This window comes from Pteropus medius, unplaced genomic scaffold (genome assembly GCF_902729225.1).
Source record: "Pteropus medius unplaced genomic scaffold, Ma_sr-lr_union100, whole genome shotgun sequence".
Classification (NCBI taxonomy): domain Eukaryota; kingdom Metazoa; phylum Chordata; class Mammalia; order Chiroptera; family Pteropodidae; genus Pteropus; species Pteropus medius.
In genome coordinates, this window is record NW_024355205.1 from 28,015,141 (window position 1) to 28,036,965 (window position 21,825).

Consider the following 21,825-nt stretch of genomic DNA (forward strand, 5'->3'; position numbering starts at 1 on the left):
AGGGGTACGTTCTTGCTGATTTAAAAGTTGCTTTTTAGAATGTTGTACTATCACCTATACGTGCTGTTTTGTTTTAAATGTTCCTCTTTACCATTTCCAAGCCTAAGAACTATTAGTTTTCTCTCATCCATCATTAACTTTTTAGTTACCCTCAGTCAGTGAATACCTGAAGAAAATGAGCATTCTTGAAGCTCTGGTAGTTCCTCAAGGAAAAATCTAGCAAATAATAGTGTATAGAAAAGCCTCAAGTAAAACTAGTCTGGTATTTTTGGGTATCCATGACATAAGAATACACAAAATCTTTTGTGTTGTAGAGTCAAAACATGCCTTCGAAACCAAATAACAGCCATATAATCTATTACTTAAAAAAAAAAAACCTGGCCATTTAAATATATGCTATTCTTGTGTTTATAAATATTTTTACATACTTTATATTTTAACTTTTTTGATTTAAGCATAGGTAAAAGTCAACTGAAAAATCAACTAACTGAAATACATGAAATTACTTGGGCAATTTTTTGGCTTATTGAATTTCTAGTTAGTGGAGAATTTTCCACATAGTCCTCTAGCATTCTACTTTCATTTTTTAATGATTTCTTTTTTTAAAAAAATCATCCCGAGTCCCTTACTCAACAGGTGCATCACACTTAAGGTGCATGATTTTTTTCACCAATGATTTCTTAAGTTAAAATGCCTCAGAAATGTCATTACGTTTTTCCATTTATTCTAAGTGACATGAATTGAGGGATAAAATATGAGAAGTTAGGCTGATAGTATGCTCATCAAAAGTGATGACATTTGTATATCTTTAAAAATGTGCATTGGCAATTTACATCCTTTTCATAAAAAAGTTAAGCGTACAGAAAATTTCCAGATTTCATCATGGTGTTCAAATGCTTTAAAGCATGTAGCTTTTGATTTCTATATTTCTGACACTTATTTTTTGAATGTTTTCTTTGTCTAATAGAAACGTGGGAAATTAAAATGCAAGGAAAGCAAAGCAACCCTGTGTGCTTTTCATTGGCCTCATTCATAAGGTACTCAACTCCAGTGGCTTCTCCTCAAACACCTACAACAGAAGCTAAATTCCAAAAGTAATCCAGTTGCCTTAACATTCCCCACTCCCACCAAGTGTTTCCTCTTTTCAGCTTTGCACAAACCAAATGTTTTCATTTCCTATAATTTAAAAGGCAATAACTCTTAAAGAAGATATGGGCAGAGTAAAGCACAGTAGGTGAAATATAGCTTTGGTCTGATGGGACTCGTTTAATTGTCCTCTTTTCCTTCAGGATCCTTATTCCACCCCCACCTATTTATTTCACTGACACTATCTGAAGCCTGTTTGAACATCTAGCGTCACAGTGCTCTGCAGTGAGGAAGGGTGGGGTCTCTAGAATCAGCAAACTCAGTTTGAGTCCCTACTGCCCCACGAAGCAGTAGTGTGATACCATGCGAGATTTTTAATTTCTCTGAGCCCATTTTCTCACCTGCAAAAGTGGAGATGAGCACAAAGTGAGTCATCCTGAAATGATTGAATGACATGACCTGTGTGAAAAAACTGGCCCCTAATGGATGCTCCAGAAACACTAGCTTTTCTTTCCTGGTTTGAGGAATTTCAAAGGAAGAACAGCAACATTTGTGTCTATAAACTCCTATCACTTGACCATCAGGAGTCTTTATCTTAACAATCTAACTAAAAATTCAAGGGCAGAGTACCAAAGAAAAGAGGTTAAAATGTCTGAAAAGAATCTCTAATATCCTCTGCCAAGTTTCCATAGTCCCAGAAGACCCTTACCGAGAATTTCCACTGCCCCTTCTCCAGTTGCTAATGATAAGACCAACAGATTTGACATTTGTTTGCTATTGGAATATAGTGGTGGCTCAATCTTCAACAAAATTTTAATATAATCAAGTGTATTCAAATTAAAGCATAATTTAGTATTTTGTTTACAAGTCAGAAGGTATTTCAAGACCTTGCCCTATCTCTCTTTGCTAACGGGAACATTTATCAGTAGTTTATTCTGGTTATTTTCACTGTTCGCTTCTTTGGAACTAGATATTGGAAGATTACTCTAGTAATATATCCTGGAGGAACAAAAAGTGACATAAACTCAAATTTTAGGGTGATTGAACAAGAAAATTTGGACAAACAACTGAAAACAAGGGAGTTATTCTATCCTGTAGAATATCACATTCTCTGTTCCCTTTTTATGGACATTTCACCCTTCAGAATTCCAATTACAAGTTTAGCCACAGTCTGAAAAGTCATTTTCCTACTTGACATTATAGTGGAACCAAAGGGTTTAGAAGCACTTGGGTAGGTACCTTATACACCATCTGGGACAAAGAAAATAAAGTACTTTTTCATTTCCTTAGCAGTTACAAATTTACCTAATGGTATCAGTCCAAAGAAAGCAAGAAAGCGAGTAAAATTATTTTAAACATTTGGCAACTTGTGTTTGAAGTCCTATTAACAACATTAAGATACCCACAATTTAAATCACAAATCACATGAAATAGTAATTTATTTAAAAACGCTGGATATCTTGGCCCACGTTCTAAAAAGATATTATAAGGAACTGATTGCAGCAAAAGTTTTATAGAACATTTGTGGAATAAAATATGTGAGGAATTTCTCTAGTTGATTTCTTTAAAATGAGCCACACCATAAAAATGGTGGTTACAACACACTTTTATATATATAAATGTCCCTGGGCCCTGTTAATTGTTGGGTTGGGTTGTTAGATTAGCTTTGCTATGAAACAGCTGAAAAACTCCAGCTGGAGTCTTTCCTTTCCCCAGTTGTTACTGAAGATTTGAGTTCATTATCTAGCTGAGCTTCTGTAATTAGCACCAACAAAGCATTGTCCCATAATGACTTGAAACAGACTTTTGGGAAGGCTATTACAGTTTGGATTTCTGAAATATAGCATTCCACCTGGCAGCTAACCCCAGAAATTAATGTGCATTCAATTTCCATTCCCCCCTCCTAATGTGTTTGTGTACTGCTCACTGACAACTGTAACATGTTTGTAGTACAAACAGTACTTTGAATTTGGAGTTTAAATCTGTTCAGGCTTTCTCATGAGGCTGGAATGTTGGCATGGCTCAGAATACAAAAGTCAACTAAAAAAAAAAAAAAAAAAAAGTGGGTTCCTCCAGGAAGAGAGAGATCGCTATCAAGCTTGACAAATGCAATGTGATGTGAACAGGGCAGCAGGCTAATTCTGTTAAGCGATCGCTATAGGCCTTTGCTTGTCTTGGACGTTCAGCCGTGTTGCATACAGGGTGGGCCTTGTTAACCCGCCAAGTCGACAATTTTATATCCAAAGGCTTTTGACAATTTTATATCTGAAGGCTCTGCTTTTCTGTTGTGATTTTCTAGCAGGAAAGTTCAAAAGGTTCTGGGGGCTTTTGTTTCTGAGGCCATGATAACACTCAGCAAACTCCATGGATCATTGTTTGCTGAATCCAAGCTTAGAAGCTGAGTTCTAAGACAAAGAAATAGTCAAATACAGTCACGGATTTGGATATCATGGTGCTCTCTGCAAACTTCTTTTGGCTGGTCCTTTTTTAAAGTTTGCTTCGGATCTCTGTTTCCACCGAACCATCTCAGAAACTGAAACACAAACTAATCTGCAGTATGGGGCTGCAGTAATAAAATGAAGAAAAATGTATCTCCCTGTTGGCGTTTTCCCACTGGGAAGGTTCTAAACACGGTGGAGGTATATGTTAAGCGCATATGTTACTTCATCTGTGTCAGCTTAACTGAGACACAGGTACTTTTGAAAGTAGCCCCCGAATCCTAAAGCCTGGTACCCTACAATCTAAGAGCCAAATCACTGTCACTTGGTGAACACAAATCAGCAAGCCTCATTCATTACATATTTATTAAATGCCTGCCATATGTTAGGCCCTGTGCTAACCATGTGCTACGTACTGGGCAAAAAAACTTAAATGTCAGAGTTGAAGATTTCTCAAAGTCACCACATTGCCAACCAGCTGCATCCGAATCCTCAGGTAAGCCTGTGTACTAAGCAGATGGCTGAATCCCACCCCAGATCTACTTAACCGGACTGATGGAAAACTAATTTTATATTTCTAATATTCTCAACAGTGATTCTTATGACTAATGATTGAGAACTATTCTAGACCCGTGACTTTCAAACCTGGCTGTACATGTGAATCATCTGGTAAAATTAAAACCACTAATAACCCAGTACTACAGCAAATCAATTAAATTGGGAGATTAAGAAGCCTTGGCATCAGTTTATTTTTGTTTTTATTTTTGTTTTTTAAGACATCTCTAGAAGATTCTCATGTGTACTAAAGGTCGAAAACCAGCCTGGACAACAAGCTCTACAGGAAACTGCAAGGAGAAATAACTCCCGTCTAGAAAGATCAGATGCTACCTTAAGTTTCTCATATCTTGCAAAAGACTTTTTGTTCTCTTTGGAAAGTGTCTGTGTATGGGTTTATTATTGTTAATAAAATGACATGTTTATAAAGCATCCATCCAAAAAAATAGAGTATTTTTATAGATGCCACTTAATCTCATTTATCCTCATTCCCTGTAATGTACTTTGAAGAAAAATTTATTACTGTCCCAATTACAGATAAAGCAGATCAGTACTTTGCCTGAGATCATGCAGCAAGTTCATTCTAAAAACCTGACTGCTGGATTTGCTTCCCAGAAAGGAAAGAAAAAAAGATTCTTTAAACAGTCTTGGCTGAAATGTAAACTATTCAATTCTAAAAAGTGTTCAAATATATAATTAGCACACACACACCCCAGAATAGACTGTCTTCCTTTTGGCTTTTCATACTTTGGGCTGTAACTGAGGGGATATCCTGAAGGGTCAATAATCCTCCTTCTATTTCCTTGTTTCTACTGTCTCCATAAGTCAACAAACATTAAAAGATATTAATGAGCTTGCTCAGTTAGGGTTTTCACCTGTACAGTCTGCCCAGAACTTTCCCGGTTTTAGTACTGAAAGTCCCGTGCCCAAAAAACCCCTCAGTCCTGGGCAAATCTGGACAATCCCTACCAGAAGTGAAACTAACCTTTAAGGATCTATGTAGGAATGGGAGCTTGAGGTGAGTCAGAAAGGAGATAGGCCACGCCAGCGACGGGCAGGGATTGAGACAGTAAATATTCACCAAGGTGGGTAGAGTTGGCTTTAGGCTTCAAAGGTCGAGCTGCCAAGGCACAGTGCACAATCTTGGGCAGTAGCTCTCAAATTTCAGTGTGCATTAGAATCACCTGGAGGGCCAGTTAAAACACAGATCACTGGACTCTACCCCCAGTTCCTGATTCAGTAGGTCCAAGGTGGGGGCCTGAGAATTTGTATATCTAACATAGTCCCATGTGATGTTGATGCATGTGGACCCAGAATCACACTTTGAGAACCACTACAGTAAGTGCTAGGTAGATTTCCAGTTGAGCACAGGTAACGGGTGGTGCAGGTAGTGTCTTGGCACCAAAGAGCTACAAGCAGACCACACTGGGCAGAGACATCAGCTGGAGACCAAGCTCTGGGCTCTGAACAGGTCTGAGCTAATATGGCAGGACCCAGGTTACAAGGAACTAGAGTACCAACAGATAATCAGAACAGCAACCCCATTGTAAAGAAGTATAACCAGACCTTTCTATTAGATGTAGGTGTGAGGTGGGCTCAATCTTAGATCGAAGTAAAATTAAGTGCTGGGCAATGACGTGAGGTCACAGACTTAACGTTCAGTCACTGGAGAATTAAGAATTAAGAATTCTTAAAGATCCCCTGAAAAGAATAAAGGTAGGGTGACCAACCGTCCTGGTTTGCCAGCTTTCCTGATTTTAGAGCCTGAGAAACTCCTCATTCCTAAGACAGTCATGTAAAAGTGACTTCAGGAAACTAGAGCCTGGATGCACCTGCATCTCCTGGTTAGGTGGCTGCAGCTGTAAGAGAGGCAGGCACAGGTGGGAAGAGGAGGAGCCAGCTGGAGTGATGCCACAGAGCCAGAGTTGTCGTTTCAGCCTAGAGCCTTCAAGAGAGGAGAAAAAGGCACCCAGAAAAGTCCTCTATTAATGCTGAAAAGCATTTGCTTTAAATGGTCAAAACACGTTAAATGACTCCACAGGCCTGCAGTTTTTCTAAACTCATGAAAGTGGAAAAGTTCAAGACAAACAGAGCAATCCAGACACCCCGTAGATGGAAGTCACCCTCACTGCCTCCTGACATCACACACACTTAAGATCCCATTGTAACTGTAGCCTTAAGAGGGCCTGATATGTACACGCACACACCCTGATAGGAAAAAATGTTTTATAAATGTTGGCAAAGTAGCCAATGTTATGTGGGTTCCCCCATAAAAAAATAAGCTAAGTGAAATAAGCACACAGATCTAGATGATTTAAACAGTAAAAAACCTTTAAATCTAGAGAATCTCTCCAGTTGGAACGTGGATTCTGCATAAGATTCTTAGTGCCATCAACTAGTACGCCAAAGCCATTCAAACCTTTTCCATGATCAAATATTAATTAACATTCTGCCAGAATGGAGAACATCCTATGAATAATGATAACTGTTCAAGATGTTCTTCATGAAGCTCATCATATACTGTATAAAAATAAATTCTTAACAGAAAACTTTCCAACAGTAACAAGATCATCACCCAGACTGGTATAAGTAATCTGCAGGCAAACGATGAACTAACCCATCCTCACAGCAACCAAGTACATCTGTGACGTGCTGCTTACATGCACGCAAAATCTCCTCACCCGCACCCAAAACAGCAGCTCTGGTGATGAACACCCACCTACGTAGGTTGGAAAGAAGAGTTCTCCAATGTGCTCAGTCTTCAGGACTGAGAAGAATTCAGCCTAAGCGGGGTCTTCTAAATGCACATACATCCTTTCTGAACGAGCCACATCATCCGATAAGCTGAAACAGAAGAATCCAACAAGGATGCCTTCTGGGAAGCTAAGGGAGGGTTGAGCACAGTAAGACTGAAAATCTCCCAGAAATTCGGGGAGAGGATGCCGGGAGAAACATGAGCTTGTTCACTCAGGCGATCATTCATTCAACAAATAGTTATTAAGGGCTGACGATAGGCCAGATCAGACTCCATGGATGTTCGTGTTTGTGTCTCCCCAGAATTCACATATTGAAGCCCCCAGCCCAACATGATGGTATTTGGAGATGGGGCTTTTAGGAGGTAATTAGGTTTTGAGGGTGGAGCCCTTACAATGGGATTAGTGCCATGACAAGAAGAAACAGGAGAGCGTGTTCTCTCTCTTCACCATGTGAGGACACAGCAGGAAGGCAACCATCTGCAAACCAGGAAGAGGGCCCTCACCAGACACTGAACCTGCCATTTTTTTGCCTGAGGTACCACTGAGAAGCAGAGAGTGTAAGTTGGCTCTAACATCTACTAGGTTCTAACACCTACTAGGTGAACGCTCACAATAGCAGTGTCGGTTCTGGACAGCACATTTGGGGGAGTTAAGAATTGAAGCTTCAGGATTTTTTTCTAAATTTAGAAGCTACTAGACACTAAGCAGATAAAAGGGAATACAGACTGACTCTAAGCCACTGAGTTTATGGAGCCCTTGGACTTTCAATCCTCCATAACTCAGAAGCAGTGGAGAAAAGTTCACCATTGACCCACCACTGTCAGAAAATGATTCCTTTCCTTCCAGAAACTCCATACCTGCTCACCTTCTAAGAGTTTCCATTGGGCTCATTGACCTTTTCCCTAAATAGTTGACTAGTGCTTTATAAATATCCACCTTTCTATAAATAGCAGCAAAACCCTGTTTTGGTTTTTTAAAACCCATTAAGACTTAGAATAGCATTTTTCTATAAAAAGTAAAATATAATATTTAATTAAAAAAATACAGTGTTAAGCATAAATGGGGAGAAGAGAGGCTGAAAATAGTAACCTTATCAAGAACTTTAATAATACTTTAATGGACCTACATTCATTTACATTCCTAGCATTTCTCAAACTTTTGTGGGCTCAAAGTTCATCTAGGGGTTTGTAAAAAAATTGCCAATTTCTAGAGCTACTCCCAGTTTCTAATTCTGTAAACCTGGAGCGATCCTCAAGAGTCTTCATTTTTAACAATGATTTTGATGAAGGTAGTCTGTGGCTGCCTCTTGAGATATCCTTCTTTAGAACAAGTGAAATTTCTAATTACACAGTAAGCTCTCTTCCATTACCCAATTCTTGTTAGTTTTGATTTGCCCCTTGGTATCTCATTCTCAACTGCAGCAATTCCTTTTAAAATACAAAGTTCCACAGATGCTAAGCCGTCTGGACAGGGAGAGTTATGTGTATCCTCTTGAGGAGCTGTTTTCCTTGGACCAAGTAGCCTACAAAACCTGTGCTCTCAACTTGCCTCTAGAACTTTAGAAACCAAAGCTGTGGTTCCCATCAAAGCAAAAGTTTCATTTGATACCCACTGTAATAGATATGTTTTATTAGGGTCAACTGGCATGAAATGTTCTGTTCATTTGAAGAAAATTCTCAGAAGGGTGGCAGGCAGAGCTCCCACTTCCCAATATGGAAGCCTAAGAGGCAGGAGATCTGCCAGCTCCTGGTCGGGGAGGGGGTCTTTCCTGCACCAAGATCCTCCGGGCTGTGAATTATCCCATACAGATCCAACCAGAGTCGAATCCTGTTATTTAAAACTAAGAATCCTCCCCAATAATTTTAATTAAAAAAAAAAAGGAAAAAATAAAACCAAGAATCTTGGGTATGGTACATCCATATATTTACAATAGGAAATAGCTTCAAAATATTTTTTTTTTAACAGATGTGTGGGTAGAAGAAAGAAAAGGGTGAGAGAGGAAAGCAGAAATGAAGGAGAAAAATATTTTTCCTCCATTGATGTCAAAAAAAAACTTTTAAAATTGTGTATTGTCTTCCATTCTGATTTCTTTTGGACTCAACTTTATGGGTCTATGAGCCAATGAGCACTGGTGATCAGTAATGAGTAGAAATCAGTTTGTGGGGGCAGGAGGGACACACCATGTCATGGTTACACAAACAGCAGCAGCTTGATAATTTCAAGTTACAAAAAAATAACTGTATCACCTTTCAGTGATTGGTCCTTGACATCCATTTGCCAAGTACTGTCAGACTCATGTCCCACAGCTGTCTGTATTCTGTTATTTTCACTATCTGTGCACAAGTTAGAGGAAAACAAAAACACTGTTTAGTTCAGACTCTTTCAAAAAACATGCAATGTGTATAGTGATTGTTTACTTTAAAAAAATGCAGGGGAACAGAGCTTAATTTATTAGCAAATTGCTAAAAGGACTTTACTGACTAAACTATTCCTTGTTTCATATACTTATGAAGTGCTTAAGAAGGTTCATATATTTATGTGATGCTTCCAGACTATAAAAGCACAATTATTGTGCTTTAGGCTTTTAATTTTCAGTTTTCAACATAAACCCAACATGGCAGGACACAGACATTGGGCATCTCTCTCCTTGGAGTCATTTTACCTTATCATCAGGGCTGAACTTAAGTATCCTTCCTTGGAAGAGGCATAAAATCTCACATTGTGGGACAAACATTCTGGAGCCACTACCAAGAGGCACAGTCATGTTTCAGGAGGTGGTCTCAGCCAAAGGTGATATGATCACAAGGCTGGGCTGAGACAGGAAATGACGATCAGGACTGGTCCTGAGTGCACCCCCGCCACCTAGAGCTGTCCTGGGCCTTTCCCTCTCTAGACTCCTCCCCAGGAGTCTCAGTTTCCACTGATGTAAATAATTAGTAATAAGAGCCAAAAACAAAAGCTTTGGGGCACTTGAGCTCTTTTGAACATAAATATAATAGCATTAGGGTAATGATCACTGAATCGAAGGCAGATTCTATTGCACCAATGAACCTGTACTATATTAATTGAAAAGACTGTTCTAAATTACACACTATACTCTGAGTTAAAACTCTCTCAAAATATCATGCTCCTCTTAGAACCATTAACACTCCCATTCTCACACCTGCGTGACATATATTCACATTCTGGGTGTTTAGCCTGGCTCACTTATCCATCATTAGAAGATTCAACATATAGGTGTTGCACTACATACAGGAGACTATGTTAATCATAATCCTTCATTCACTGATTCGTATATTCAAGCAACAACTGTGAATCGAGTGCCTACTCTCACGGAACTCGACTTCAGATTCAGCTGCTGTATTTTGAGTAACCATGCACTAGGCATTGAGCTGAACACTAACTTGTGTAGGCGCCTCTCACGTGCTAAGAATTGAGCTACTTAACTTTAACATGTTATTTCATTTGATCTTCATAACAACCTCTGTAGTCGGCATTAGCATTTTTATTTTACAGAAAGGAAAGTGAGACTCAAACATTAAGTGACTTGTCCAAAGTTATAAAATTAGCCAAGATTTAAAACTGTCTTTTGGCCCCAAGTCCCCTGGCTCTTTCCAATTAGTAATATTTTCTGTCTTATGTTTGTGCCTTAACTTCCCTGCTGTATGTAAAAGTGTCTGATTAGGAAGAAACAAAACCACCTACAGTTTGATCAGGAAGAAATGAAACCACGTACAGTTCAAGTCAGCTTTGCCTGCGGGCTGACAGGTTAGTCGCACCAGGTCAAGCAAACACAAGCCCCAGACATGGCATGCAACATAAAATCTTTTCAGTTCTTGGGAGCACCTTGCTTACAGGCGACTACTGATAACTTTACAGCAGAGACACAAATAGACCGATGTAACATAGTCCAGCAATGGCAGTTACATAATTTCAAGGTTTTTCTAGGTGATTCTTACAACATGTGCAAGACTGAGAATAATTTATGAGGTGCACCCTAGAACTTTAACCAAAAAAAAAAAAAATCCCAATTAAACAAGCATGAAGTAGAGTATACCTCTTTTTTGGCTCCCCTATTTTAAAATGTCTAACATGACGAGGTTGTTTCTAACTTTAAATTTTGTTCTCTTAACTTATGGAAAGAGGACATATACACACATATTTACATAAGAACACAGGCTCTTCAAGATATAGAAGCAGCCTAAATGTCCATCGATAAACAATTGGTTAAAGAAGATGTATTTTATTTACACACACACACACACACGCACACACACACACAAAGGGATATTACTTCAGCCACAAATGAGAGCCTTAGATTTGTTATTTATCTTTTACAACTCACCAGGACCCCAGTCATGGGGTGGGAAATTCTGAATGGCTAGATTCTCATGGGGTCTGGAAGAAGTAGCTTCTGTCCCCACCAGCCTGAGTATGAAAACCTTAGGCAGTTAATCCCCACAGACTCTCCCTGTAGAGAGAAGGAACCCAATTCAGGTAACCATGTTCCAAAAGCCCAACCGATAGCCATCTTTTTCCTCAATGTTTGTTTTTAATGAATTAATAAACTGAGCTTTATCTTTTGAAATAAGATATACTGCATTTCCACTTTGTGCTACTGTACTGCCAGGGTTTAAGGAAATAAGTGGTTCTTATTTATCTGGGGGATAACGGACATTGGTGAGAAACTGAACAAAGCTAGACATTTTCTCCTTCCATGGTGAAGGCCACCTTTGGTAGACAATTAAAAAGGCAAGGGAGCTCTGGGAGATCTCTGTTATACAGCACTCATCTCATTCATGAGGACTTCCTCCTCAGGACCTAATCATCTCCTGATATTTTCACCTTGGGGGTTAGGATTTCACCACATGAACTGAAAACAATTCATATTCATAACTCAAACGCAATGAATTATAAATTAAATTTATAACTCAATTTATACGGTCAACTGGGACCTCAGCACTCAGGATAAAGGGAGAAAATAAAAAATACAAAAATCATGTCAGTTACATTGATAAGGAGCCAATTCATTTTAAGTTCTCACTAAGTTAGTTTTTTAACCATGAAAATTAGGCTAGGTGACCCATAAGGCCTCTTCTAGTTATAAAAGTTTCTCTATTCATTTCACACTGTTATTTCTGTATCGAATATAGCTTTACAAATCAAATGATGAAGTCTTTGGAAATAGTAGCTGTGCCTTACACAAGTCTTTATCATCCACATAATCCATGGAAATGTCATACACAGAATAGGTGTTAGCACTCTGATTGGTCATTCAATATTTTAGTCTCCAGATTTCTCCATATTCGCTTAATCATTTCAATCATCAACATTACCTACAACTACCAAAGGTGATATTTCTGGCAGATGAAGGTGTGAGTATACTACTTTCTACCGACATTCACTTACTCCTTTACATATAAACCATTCATTTGTCATCTTCATTTGTTGGATACTGGCAGCTCCTCCATCTATTTCACATGACTTTATGGAGTTATTCTACCGATTCACAGTTATTACCTTCTGTTAAAAAATTGTTTTGGCTGTAAGACTTGGCCTACGAAAATTCCTGGGGAATAATAATCGACTGCTCAGAACTGGTGGCCGAAAATAATTTGGTCACTAATTTTGTTGAAATGCCAAAGCTCATATCTGAAAATGGTGAGAAAAATAAGCAAATAGGTAACTTTTAATAGAAAGTGCTCTTTTATTGCTGTTCGCATACAGATTTTAATAAAATTTCACAATCGAACCAAAATAGTTTCTTAACATCCATCCAATAGGACAAATAATCTTTATTAGTTTCTGAGTAACTCTCATATCCAGAGCCTATGTAATTTAGGACTTTTTTTTTTGTTTTTTGGTGTCACATAAGCATTTTAATTTTGTACACCAATGTTATAGACTGGAAAGAGAATTTGTAATATATGATTTGGGTTGTGGTTTTGATCACACCAGAGAGCAGTTATTGGTGTTAATAAAGCCACTGATTCCCTTGTACTCTCTGGCAAAACAGGAATAATGACCTCCCACTCCAGAATAATAGTATAAACTGACAACGTAAAGAATTTTATAGATTTGTCTTCCTTGGAAGACACCTTGTAAACACATAATGTTATTTTTGGAAAATACTATGTATGCTTTATCAATTAAATCGATTAAAATAATTTCGTTTATTACAAATATGCCTGTAGAGACAAAGGTCACTGATATTCTAATGAAGTCATAGATTCAAGTCAGAAATTATGGATTGTGAGCTAAGACTTATAGTACTGGTGTATACATTATAAGTTTTGGTGGTAAATCTAATTCCTACAACAAACATATTCTAACAAATATAATTTACTTTAACCAACATATAATAAGCCAAGGCAACTTTGCATAATGAACAATAATGGTAAGCACACAAGTTACATTCTACAACCACATTTTAATGTTGGAAGGTCTCAAAGTTAGAAATCAATGGTCTTTAAAATTATTAAACCAAACTTCTTTCTATTACAGAAAATCTCCTTTCGTTTCTTAACAAACAGATTTAAGAAGGAAAAAAAACTCCATTTTACTATAAAAAGAAACTAGATACAAATAGATATAATTTAAATTTAATGACAACTAGTTCATTAAACTTCTGAACCTTGTAGCTACTGGATTGAGTTATAATTTCTAGATAGGACTGAATTACATATGTGGTTTATAAATTTCTATTACAGACCTAGTATGACAAAAATAATAGTCATGACAATAATGATAATATTGAAAGTACAACATGACAGGATTTTAACTATAAATATTTTATTTAATCCCAGAACTACCTTATGAGGAGGCTACTATTATGACAATAAATTATTCATGGATTAAAAACAACCTGAGTTTAAAGTTAAGCCAGGAATACGTGAATTCTCATTTAACCTGTGCCCTTCAGAGCTAAACCATGTGTACCTCTCATAATTCGACAACCTAATATTCTTGAAATGCCATTTTCATAACTTAATTTAACATGATGGTGCTGTTTTTAATGGAGTACTCTGCACACCTGAGATGGAAGGATCACAAAATGCTTCTTTCCACAAAAATGCTACTTTCCAGTCTCTTTCTCCTTACCATACCGCCTTCCTTTATTTTTCTCTCTCCTTGATCTCTTTTATCTATTATTCTTCCCCTTAATCAATTGCCATTTTCCCAGCTTTTCTTCCATTATCCTTCTCTGTGCAATAAACTTGCCAGGAGCATCCAGCAATACCAAAAAACTCCTCAAAAGTGACCCTTCAGAGGCTGATGGTCCTTGAGCCAGAAATTGGAGACCAGAAACAAAATCTGGGAAAACAGAACTGTTTTCCCTGTTATGTTACTTTTTTCTCTTGTGAAAAGTATTGCTTGCTCCCATTTATCTCAGTCTAAAGTTAAAAACAAATTTTAATAAATTAATATGTATCTAACATAAAATTAATGGGCTATTTGTAAATTTAATTTGGGGATAGAATACTCTGATAAAATAGAGTTCAAAGGGGTCATTTGTTCAGACTCGTGCCTTTTAATAAGCACTTTATTATAATATATCTAGGTCATCCATCTCATTTTATAATTGAGAAAAGTTAAGGCCACAGAAGTGAGGTTAAACAAGACAGTGGAATTACAAATGCTTGGGAAAAAAGGAGAGAATCGCGTTGGAAAGGGTTATGTTAGTTTCCTGTTGTGCTCTAACACATTGCCAAAAACAGAAATTTATTCTCTCATAGTTCTAGAGGCCAAAAGTCTGAAACCAAGGTGTCAGCTGGGCCACTCTCCCTCTGAGGTCTCTAGGGGAGAATCTGCTCCTTGCCTCTTTCAGCTTCTGTTGGCTCCAAACATTCCTTGGCTCGTGGCTGCATCACTCTAATCTCTGCTGCTGTGGACCCTTTGCCTTCTCTTCTGGTGTCTGTGTGTAATCTTCTGCTGCCTCACTCTCATAAGGACACTTGTTATTAAATTAAAGGCCCATATGTCTGGCCTGTTGAAACTGAGAAGGGTCCCAATCCTCTGAAACCAAGAAGTGAGCAGCCTTAGCCCCTGGCCCTGTGGTGGAAGTGGCAGCCCTGACGGTCTGTGAATCATCTTCAGGGTTATACTTTCCTTTTTTGGAGAATAAACCATGTTTTCAGCTGAATAGCTCTATCATCCACTCCTTTAGAATCCTGGTAGTGCTACTGTCTTCCTTTATTCCATACCACTTCCTCTGTCCTCTTTAGTTTAAACTGGCAGTGTTTCTGCTGATTTAAATCCATCTCTATTCCTGGCTTCTGCTGAGATAGTTGATTAAATCCATGAGCAGGCCATGATCTCTTTATCGAATGGTCGTTCAGTCATATTCTTACAGTTCTTTTCAGAACACAGTTCCTCATTTTTTGCGATATGGATAGGCTGAGAACTTTCCAAATCTTCAAGTTCTGGTTCTTTTTTACTTAACAATTCCTTCAATTTATCTCCCTCCTCTCAATTTTTACAAAAGTAGGAGAAATAAAAGCTGTTCCTTCAACGGTTGCTTAGACACGCCAGTGAAATATCCGATTTCATTGCTCACAAGTTCTACCTACCACAAAACACTGGAATATAATTTAGCCAAGTTCTTTGCCGTTTTATAAGAAGAACTGTCTTGCCTCCAGTTTCTAACAATTTGTTCCTCATTTCCGTCTGAGACCTCACAAACATTGCCTTGAAAGTCCACATTTCTATCAATGCTCCCTTCAAGGCCTTCAAGGAATTTTCTAATATGCACCTCAAAACTCTTCTAGCCTCTACTTATTACCCAGTTCGAAAGCCACTTCTATATGTTTAAGTACTGCTACAGCAGTACCCTACATCTCACTATCAAAGTCTGAATTAGGCAACTTCATCTGCCATAACAGTCTGGGTGGCTCAAACAACAGAAATTTATTTTCTCACAGTTCTGAAGGCTGGGAAGTTCAAGATCAAAGTTCCTGGTCATAGCTCTCCTCCGGGCTTGTAGGTAGTCCCCTTCTTGCTATGTCCTCACATGGCCCTTTCTCTAGGTGAGTGCAGAAAGAAAGAGACAACAATCTGATGTCTCTTCTTATAAGGACACTAATCCTTTTGTATCATGACTCCACCCTAATGACCTCATTTAACCTTAACTACTTCCTTAGAGGTCTCATCTCCAAATATATTGGAGGTTAAAACTTCAGTATATGTATTTGAGTGGAATGAAAACATTCAGTCCATAACATACACCTTAACTTAAAAAAATACAAAAATATAAAACTAAAATGCGCTAAACCCCAATTAAACAAAGCCTACTATAGCTCTTCTAATATCACACAAAATAGACTTTCAGGTAAGAAGCTTTACTAATGATTAAAAGGAACATTTCATAGTAGTAAAGATTCAATTCCCCAAGAATAATTATTATTGGTCTTACATACTTATTAGAATAATTATTCTAATATGGGCCAATATTAACATAGGTTCTAAATCTATAATGCAGAAATCAAAAAATCTGAAAGAAAAAATAGAATATTCACAATCAAAGTGGGATATTTTTATATACCACTTTCTGTAACTGATGGAACGAGCAGAAAAAACAAACCAGCAAGGGCATAGAAGACTTAAATAAAATGAAAGTTGTTTTTAAAAGGCTGAGACTAAAGCAAAGAAAAAGATAATACATGCCTTAGTGACCCTGAATCATTCTAGAAAGTAACAACGTAAGATGTGGGGTCATGGTTGGGGAAGAGAACAAAGTAACACGAGAGCATACTAAACCACTTGTCTGGTTCCGGGGAAATACGGACATTGAAAAGTTTCAGCACTCAGTAGAAGAAAATAAATATGACAATGGGCTTAAGTAAGGATGAACCACCCTAAGAATAAATGTAGCATGTACAGCTTTTAAATCTAGAGAAGAAAACTCAATTTATCCAATAAAAGTGAGAAATTGAAATGATAGTCAAAAACTTCTCCTTTAAAAAAAATTAAAAAGACACTCAAATGGTGAGTTCTGCTAAACTTTAAAGAGAAATGCATTTCCCAGCTCCACCACTGGGACTGTGTGAGGTCTAGGGCAGGTTACTCCACCTCTCTGAGCTTTGCTTTCTTTCGTGAAAGGAAGATGTTACTGCACACAAAGTACTCAGCATGATGCCTGGGTAGAAGGCATTCACCAAACATTAATTATGGCTTTTACCATTCTTAACTACTTTTACTGCTATTGTTACTGCTGCTTCTACTAATGTTATTCATATTTCTTTAGTGTCTTCTGAGTCCCTGACATAAAGGACTCATAATAAGCCTATCAACCTTGTTGAGTTTGAAATATGCAAATAAATATAATCAGATCTTGCAGGTGTAGGGAGTATTTCTTAACAAGAGACTCAGAAAAGTTTGTGTTAACTTCAAAGTAGGCTAGAAGTAGTATTATACTGTGCCACTGTTATGAAGCGGAGTGCATTAGAAAGTGTCAGTTATAAAGACTGACTGATTTAGGTGTGAAAGTCAAATTCTTGCTCAGTTACATTTAAGTTAGAAAGAACAAAAAGCTGGAAAGTGTTAATTCTTGTTCATGATTTGCTGGCAGGGTATAAAGAAAGCACATCCCAAACTTGGTCAAGCCCCTATATCCTCTGCTCTGTTTACTAGAATTCGAATCTCAATTTGAAGTTGGCTTTGTGTATAGTCGGTGCCCAGGAAATATGTATCAATTTATCAACTTTGGTCATTTTGTCAATTTAGCGATTTCAACCACTTTATCAACCTATGAATCAGATCATACATGGTTCGCCACTTTTCTTCAGATACCAGGCATCTCCAAAACTGACTTGTTTACCAACATAAGATCCTCAGAGTATGGAGACCTTACTTAATAGAGTGAAATGCAAACCAATAGTTGTTTTATTTATTATGGATGAACAAAAGAAAATATGCTTTTATTATCAGTCTCTACAAAGATATGGTGACCTGTTCTACCTTTCAAGAAGCTTGACTTGAAAACTTTGGTACATCTGTTGGGAACAAGAAAAATGAACGCCTGAACAGGATGAAAAACACATTGAGGGTAAATGCCTAAGCTGGTAGCAAAATGTTTGACAAGAAAAAGAATGTTAATGTTAGTGCGAAATACACAGTATATTCAGTTATTAATTTTGCCATCAAAGTTTCACTTCAAAAAACAAACAGTGCAGACTTGACAGTGTTTCTTAATGGAAAAAGAGCATACCTTAGGAGCTAGTTCACAGGAATATTTTAGTTCTCTTGCTTTGTTTTTCAATTAATCATTTGACTATTTTGTGCACTTCCTCTCCTTGGGGAAATATTCTGAATCTGATCTGGCTGTTTTCTTAAATCTATTTTGTTGTGTGCAAAATACTTTTGGTATTTGCAAATTTACAAAATGTTCTTAACCTCAAGAGAAAGTAAATGTTAAAAGAAAATTAAAACAAGTCTAAATAATGAAGCACATTTTTTGAAATCCCTCAAGTGTAGGAAGAATGTAGGTAGAAGAAAACAACAGTCAGGCTTAGGACAGAACCTAGAGAAATCTCTGAAGATGTCAAAAATGATTTCGTATGAATAGTTGTTTTTTTTCTTTTTCTTTAGAACTTCTTTAAAAAAGGGGAGGAGACAAAGAATGAGTGAAAAAGGCAAGCTCATCAGAACTAAAAATTTGGTAAAGATATTTCAGTGTAAGCTTTCTCCAGTCTATCGAGCTTACCATCCTGATAATTCAATTCCTTTCAAATCAATGTGAAGATGCCATGTTAGAAATATGAACTAAACTGGATTCTAGCTCATACAAACTATTTAAGGTGATGAAACTAGATTAAAGACGAAAGATAATATTATAATGGTATATAAGATTATAGCATAATCATAATTATAAAGAGGATTTTCAAGGTTATCTTCTACTATAAGTCAAGAAGAGATGAACTCTACTTCTAGCCTTTTAAAGCTTTCCTATATCAAGGGCAGTTTTGGTCCCGCCTGTTTCAGATTCCTCAAAACTTTCTAGCTTGCTCTCTGTTTATACCACAAATGTGATTCCACTATAAAGACCCCTCAATTTGAGTTTCAAAAACATAGAGAGAGTGTCTTTGCCCCAAGGAGCAACAAAGCATAGTGGCTAAGAGTGAGGACTTTGTGGACATAGTGGCTAAAAGCCAGATGACTTTAGTATGAAGCCCAAGGATCATAGCTGGGAAAGTACTTAATCTCTCTAAATCTCAGTTTCCCCATCTTCAAAATAGGAATGTTAATAGTTCCTAACTCATAGAGCTGTGAGGATCTTAATGTCTGATGTAGGTACATACATTATGTATTCCACAAGTATTTCCTAAATGCCTACTGTGTGCCAGATACTGTTCTAGACACTGAACCCCAACAGCAAATGAGATAGACAAGGTCCTAGAACTCATGGAGCCTTCATTCTCATCAACAAGAAAATGGACTCCATTAGGAAAGAGAACATAAAATACCATTTTGTGTGTCCCATGGTGCTTTGCAAAAATAGACAATAAGTGTTTGTGAGGGGATTATAGTAAATGGAAGAAGGAAGACATGCTTCAAAAATCTTGCACTCCCCTTCCAGTCAAGGTGGTGTAGAAGGTAGACACAGTGCTTGCCTCCTTTCACAACCACATCAAAGTTACAATCAAACTACAGAACCATCACCATTGGAAGTCACCTGAGGTCTGGCTGAACAGAAGTTCTACAACTGAGGACATACATAAACAGTCAGCTCAAGACTAATAGGATGGGTGGAGCCTGTTGGTCCCACAACCACATATAGTGATCCAGAAACAGGAGTGTTATCTTAGCTGCAGAATGCCCCCACCCCAAGAGGTGAGGGATCCTGGTTCCACACTGAGCTCCCCAGCCCAGGATTCCAGTGCCAGGAAGAGAAGTCCCCACAACCTCTGGCTGTGAAAACCAACGGAGACTGTGGCTAAGTGAGAAAGAGGGCTACGGTAGTCATAGACATTACTCCTAAAGGGCCCACACGCATACTTACTTGCTGGCGGTCTCACTTGCTCTGAGCTCCAGCGGTGGAGAGCAGCTCAAAAGGCACCAGGGACACACTGGGAGGAACTGAGTTGTCTAGCCTCAGGGCGAGGGCTGGAGGGGCAGCTTTTCTACCCTTGATATAATTGCTGGCAGAATCCATTGTTTGTTTGTTGGGCCCTCCCCACTCTGGGCACGCAGACTCACTCCACCCAGATGATTCCCTGAGACCCCACCTCTCCCAACTTGTGGGCCCACTCAAGCCCCTTCCAGTGGCTTTTCTACACGAATGGCCTGCCTTGGCTCATGCTACGGACTTTCCTAAAATCTCTCTTAAAGGTTCACAAAATCCAAAGAAGTAGCACCTGACCTGGGCATGGCCTGTACCTCTTGCTGAGCAGCCCCAAGCCCAGCACTACCAGCAGCGGGCCTCGATTACTGGCTTGGCCTTTCAAGGCACCTATAAGCCCAGCACGAGTGGCAGGCGTCTGAAGATTGCTTGGTGACTCCTACCAGGTGGCCTCAGAAGTTCACAGACTGCAGCTGAACTTGGCTTGCAGCTGGGCTCCTGCCAGGAGGTCCATGGGCCAGCACATCCAGTGGCCTGCTTCACCCAGTGCTGGAGCACTATCCAGGGCTGCTTTTGAGGAGGACACACCTGAAGGGCAGACTGGTCATGTACCAAAGCCCTGCTAAAGTCAATCCTGCTCCACAGGGTCAGCCCCTCAGTGGCCAATCCTCCCAACCAATCAGCCCAAGGGTCAATCCCTCCCACTAATGTGCAAATAGCAACCAAGGCTCAACTACAATAAGAGGGCACACACAACCCACACATCTCATGACACATCTCGAGCACCTGGCTCAGGTGACCAGGGAAAACTGTGCCACTGGGCCCCACAGGATACCTACTACACAAAGCTACTGTACTAAGACCAGGAGACTTAGGAGCCCTACCTAATATATAGAAACAAACACAGGGAGGCAGCCAAAATGGGGAGACAAAGAAACATGTCCCACATGAAAGAACAGAACAAAGCTCCAGAAAAAGAACTAAACAAAATGGAGACAAGCAATTTACCAGATGCAGAGTTCAAAACACTGGTTATAAGGATGCCCAATTAACTTAGGGGAGGAGTAGGTGAATTTGGTAAGAACTTTAACAAAGAGATAGAAAACATAAAAATGGAAATGGAAAACATAAACAAAGAAAAAAACATAGATAACCATCAGAAATGAAGGATACAATATCTGAGATGAAGAGTACATTAGAGGGAATCAACAGCTTGGATGAAACAGAGGATCAAATCAGCAATTTAGAGAATGGGGTAGTAGAGGACACCCAACCAGAACAACAAGAAAAAAGAATACAAAAATGATGGCAGTTTAAGGGGCCTCTGAGACAACATCAAGCACACCAACATTCACATCATAGGGATACCAGAGAAGAAGGAAAACGAGAAACTGAAAACCTATTTGAAGAAATAATGATGAAAATTTCCCTAACCTGGTGAAGGAAATAGACATAAAACCCCAAGAAACTCAGAGAGTCCCAAAAAAGATGAACCCAAAGACGTCCACACCAAGACACATCATAATTAAAATGCCAAAGGTTGTCTACGGCCGTGCTACCCTGAACAAGCCTGATTTTGTCTGATCTCGGAAGCTAAGCAGGGTTGGGCCTGGTTAGTACTTGGATGGGAGACCACCTAGGAAGACCAAGTGCTGTAGGCATAAAAAATTTTAAAAAATTAAAAATAAGGGATTGTAAGCTGACAAGGTCCTTGCAATCTGTGAGGTCAACCAAAGGTTGCCTTGCCTAAAAAAAAAAAAAAAAAATACCAAAGGTTAAAGACAAAGAGAGAATCTTAAAAGCAGAATCTTAAAGAGAGAATCTTAAAAGGGAGCTCCCATGAGACTGTCAGCGATTTCTCAACAAAAACTTTGCAGGCCAGAAGGGATTGGCACGAAATATTCAAAGTGATGAAAAGCAAAGACCTACAACC

General features: G+C 38.5%; 1 long non-coding RNA gene and 1 pseudogene across 4 annotated transcripts in view; one reads left to right on the plus strand and one right to left on the minus strand.

The window, feature by feature from the left end:
* The window catches only part of LOC120598712 (uncharacterized), a 95,656-nt gene that overhangs the window by 61,302 nt on the left and 12,529 nt on the right, over positions 1-21,825 (minus strand). The window contains exons 3-5 of one of the 4 annotated variants that reach the window (XR_005651720.1): positions 11,181-11,306; positions 9,498-9,647; positions 8,811-9,168 (exon numbers count right to left, since the gene is read on the minus strand). This is a non-coding gene — a long non-coding RNA (uncharacterized LOC120598712). Of the gene's footprint in view, positions 1-6,633; positions 6,924-8,810; positions 9,169-9,497; positions 9,648-11,180; positions 11,307-21,825 lie in introns of those variants that run through there. The other 3 variants (XR_005651718.1, XR_005651719.1, XR_005651721.1) reach the window with 3 other exon arrangements.
* LOC120599009 (uncharacterized) lies at positions 21,435-21,553 on the plus strand (annotated as a pseudogene).